The sequence below is a fragment of the Palaemon carinicauda genome, chromosome 16 (assembly GCF_036898095.1).
Source record: "Palaemon carinicauda isolate YSFRI2023 chromosome 16, ASM3689809v2, whole genome shotgun sequence".
Taxonomy (NCBI): domain Eukaryota; kingdom Metazoa; phylum Arthropoda; class Malacostraca; order Decapoda; family Palaemonidae; genus Palaemon; species Palaemon carinicauda.
The window spans coordinates 56959426-56964425 of NC_090740.1; positions in this window are offsets into that span (position 1 = coordinate 56959426).

The following is a 5000-nucleotide window of genomic DNA, read 5'->3' on the forward strand; positions in this document are numbered from 1 at the left end:
TCCCTAAGGAAAAGGCAACCCTTTTGGCTGAAGTTTTAGACAGTAAACAGAGTAATGAAAAACTTGAACCTACTCCTTCCGGTTTTTCTGAGGCTAAACTAACTAGTTTATCTTTTCAATCTCGTGAGATTAAAGCTCTGTTGATGGACCTTGATGCTTAGAGAGGTGTAGACCAAATTTCGTAGCTCCAATGTTATCAGTTATTCTGCGCAAGTTACCAAGAAGAGGAGCTTTTAGCATTTGTTGGAGAATTGGTAATGTTACTCCTCTATATAAAAGTATTTGTGGTAGCTCAAGTCCCAAAAATTACCGCCCAATTTCCATAACTCCCATATTATTTAAAGTTTTGAACGTCTTCTGACAAAACATCTTAATAGGTCTGCTGAAGGTAATGACCTATTCCTAGTTTGCAATTTGGTTTTCGTAAAGGCCTTGGAGCATGCGATGCCCTTCTCACAATCTCCAATGCTGTACAGAAATCCCTTGATTGTGGTCAGGAAGTTCGTATGATTGGCCTTGATTTTAGTGCTGCCTTTGACCGTGTTAATCATGAGGCCCTTGTTTTCAAACTGAAACAGTTGGGAATGGGTGGGTCGTTTCTTAGCATTATTATTGATTTTTTAAATAATAGATCTCAAAGAGTTGTTGTTGAATGGCACCATAGTGAGTGTAGGAATTGTGATATCCAGTGTTCCACAGGATAGTGTTCTTAGCCCATTACTTTTCATACTGTATACACATGACATGTGGTTTGGCCTATAAAAAAAGCTTGTTCCATATGCAGATGATGCTACTCTCTTTGCATTAAATCCATTCCCTGAATTTAGATCAGGAGTTGGTGAATCCCTTAATAGAGATTTGGCTAAAATTAGTGCATGGTGCAAATCATGGTGTATGAAGTTGAATCCTAACAAAACTCAATGTATGATTGTAAGTAGGTCAAGGACGGTGGCTCCTCAACATCCGGATATCAATATTGATAATGTTTCTTTAAATTTGTGTGACTCTTTTAGAATTTTAGCTGTGATTCTCGACAGCAAATTTACTTTTGAGAAACACATTAGGTCTGTTTCTTCTTCAATTGCACAAAAAATTGGCATATTTTCGGTTATAAATTTATTCTGAAGAAGTGTTTTAATTCTTTCATTTTTCCTTGGTCTGAGTATTGTCCTCCTCTCTGGTGTTCAGCTGCTGATTCTCATCTTAATTGTTGGACAGAAACTTACCGTCTATTAAATTTCTTATTCCTGATCTAGATGTTAATCTTTGGCACCGTCGTTCAATTAGTTATGCATATTGCATAAGATTTTTCATAATTCTGACCATCCTTTACATTCAGATCTCGCCTGGACAATTCTATCCTGTTCGTAATATTAGGCAGGCAGTTAAATCTAATAGCCAGGCCTTCACAATCATGAGGCTCAATACTACAGAGCATTCTAGAAGTTTTATTCCAGCTATTACAAAGTTGTGGAATGATCTTCCCAATCGGGTAGTTGAATCAGTAGAACTTCAAAAGATCAAAAGACCAGGCTGACATGAGTCTTTTTATAGTTTATATATGACATACCTGATTTTAACGTTGTTAATAGTTTATATTGGATATACCTATTTTGACGCTGTTACTGTTTTCAGAATGATATATTGTTAATTTATCCTCATCATTTATTTATTTTCTTACTTCCTTTCCTCACTGGGCTATTTTTCCTGTTGAAGCCTTTAGGCTTATAGCATCTCAATTTTCCAACTAGGGTTGTAGCTTGGGTACTAATGGTAATGATTATGATATATATATATATATATATATATATACATATATATATATATATATATATATAAATCTATATCTATATATATATATAGATATAGATTTATATATATATATATATATATATATAGATATAGATTTATATATATGTATATATAGATATATATATATATATATATATAGATTTATATATATATATACTATATATATATATGTATATAAATCTATATATATATATACATATATATATATATATATATATGTATATATATACTATATATATATATATATGTGTGTGTGTGTGTGTGTGTGTATATATCATTATCATTACCATTAGTAGCCAAGCTACAACCCTAGTTGGGAAAGCAAGATGCTATAAGGCTAAGGGCTCCAATAGGGAAAAATAGCCCAGTGAGGAAAGGAAATAAGGAAATAAATGAATGATGAGTATAAAATAACAATATATCATTCTGAAAACAGTAACAGGGTCAAAACAGGTATGTCCAATATAAAATATTGACAACGTCAAAATCCGATATGTCATATATAAACTATAAAAAGACTCATATCAGCCTGGTCAACATAAAAAAACATTTGCTCCAACTTTGAACTTTTGAAGTTCTACTGATTCAACTACCTGATTGGGAAGATCATTACACAACTTTTTTAACAGCTGGAATAAAACTTCTAGAATACTGTGTAGTAAAAAATAGAGGGTTGGGCATGAATGTAAAGAGAGTTCTATATGAGAAAGTGATTGTACCAACAGTGATGTATCGATTGGAGTTGTGGGGAATGAAAGTGATGGAGAGACAGAAATTGAATGTGTATGAGATGAAGTGTCTAAGGAGTATGGCTGGTGTATCTCGACTAGATACGGTTAGGGTCGAAGTTGTGAGTGTGAGAACGGATGTAAGAAATGAGTTAGCGGCTAGAGTGGATATGAATTTGTTGAGGTGGTTTGGCCATGTTGAGAGAATGGAAAATGGCTGTCTGCTAAAGAAGGTGATAAATGCAAGAGTTGATGGGAGAAGTACAAGAGGAATGCCAAGGTTTGGGTGGATGGATGGAGTGAAGAAAGCTCTGGGTGATAGGAGGATAGATGTGAGAGAGGCAAGAGAGCGTGCTAGAAATAGGAATGAAAGGCGAGCGATTGTGTTGCAGTTCCGGTAGGCCCTGCTGCTTCCTCCGTTGCCTTAGATGACCGCGGAGGTAGCAGGAGTAGGGGATTCAGCATTATGAAGCTTCAGCTGTGGTGGATAATGGGGGAGGCTGGGCTGTGGCACCGTAGCAGTACCAGATGAACTCGGTTGAGTCCCTTGTCAGCCTGGGAGGAACGTAGAGAGTAGAGGTCCCCTTTCTGTTTTGATTCATTTGTTGATGAACTATAGTTACAAATCTCGATGTAGTCCTGATTATGGTTTGCGAAGTGATCCAAAACACGTGCCGACACCCAAACAATTTATGAAGAAAAGTAAATATTTTTTTGCTGTTATTCTTTAAACTATCAGCAGGATGATCACTCCGAAGAGAAGCTGACTTCAGTGTGGATGCCGCTTAGACGTTGTCTCTTTAAAAACGTAGATTAATTTGTCCAAGTAACTTATCTAAAGATAGAATTGAGTCCAAGATCAATGATGATCCCATAAAAAATTTATGCGGGAGCGCGTAAGCTTCACAATTTAGTCAGCTTTGAACGAGAAATGGCGTTCCTGAGGAACCAACATCAGTTAAGATGGAAAAGGTAGAATTGGAAGCTTCATGAAATTTTGTGAAACCTTTTGAAAAATAATTTTTGTATAAAAAAAAAGAAAATAATCTTAAATTTTCTTATTTATAAATAAAAAAATCTAAAGTTTTTGTTAATCAATTATGGAGAATTTTTCCGAATTTCGAAATATTCTTTATCAAATTTTCACCACCGTAACATTTATTTTAAAATGTAGTTCAAAAACTCAATATATTCTTAGAGGGTCACGAAGAGATCCAAACGGCTTGTCAACACCAAACAATAATTAAGAATAGCAAAGGTAGTTCTGTTCTTATCCTTAAAGTTATCTGCAGGATTATATGACCGTGGAAAAGCTGTTCGATTTTTGGATGCCGCTGAGATGTTGTCTATGTATTATAAACGTATAGTAACATGCATATATATATATATATATATATATCATAAGCACAAGTGATTTCAATCCATGTAAATATCACCAACGAATGGTATTTAATACCGAATTCGATTTTTGGAATATATATCCACTTGGAATTCATTTTATGGTAACTGCTTTCTGGCCGGGTGGCGATTCGAACCCACACTTATTCGGCCAGAAACCATACCTACGATGACTCTACCGACTGATAGCTCAGTCGGTAGAGTCATCGTAGGCATGGTTTCCAGCCAAACAGGTGGGGGTTCAAATCTCCACCCAGCCATAAGCTGTTACCATGAAGTGAATTCCAAGTGGATATATATTCCCAAGATAGAATTCGGTATCAAATGCCTTTCGTGGTTGATATATATATATAATATATATATATATAAATATATATATAATATATATATATATATATACATATATATATATATATATATATATATTCGACCAGTATGAGTATATAAGAATTGCCTTTAAACTTATATCTTCCTTTGTGGCCGAATAGTGTGTCAGTATTTATGCAAGTTTCCTGGTCTAGGGTTCAACTCTCAACCTGCCTGAAGCTGTTGTCTTTGTTTGATGTCGCCTGGGGCTCTGATTTCGAGGTCGCAAAGGGAATCCAGAAATTAATATATAAAAAAATATATGGCCTATTTGAATAGGAAAAATATGTCTAAATGTGCCAAATTTATCATTAATTGAATGCCAAACCACAAACATACCATTTCGCTTACGATGGTGTGAAGGGGCTGAATTCAATTCTAAGTACAAAAAAAATACCTGAATTCGATATGTATAAGTACAAAAGAATTGTTATTGACATTTATATTTCTTCGTGGACAAGTGGTATGTCATTGATTATGCAAGTTACGTGGACCAGGTTTCAACACCCGGCAGGCCAGAAGATATTGTCTTTTTGTGATTTTGCCAGGGGCTCTAATATTGCTGCCGTTAAGAGAATCCAGACATTAAAGGATAAAAAAACATATGGCTTATTTGGATATGATAAAACACTTCAAAATGTGAAATTTATATATATATATATATATATATATATATATTTATATATATATATATAT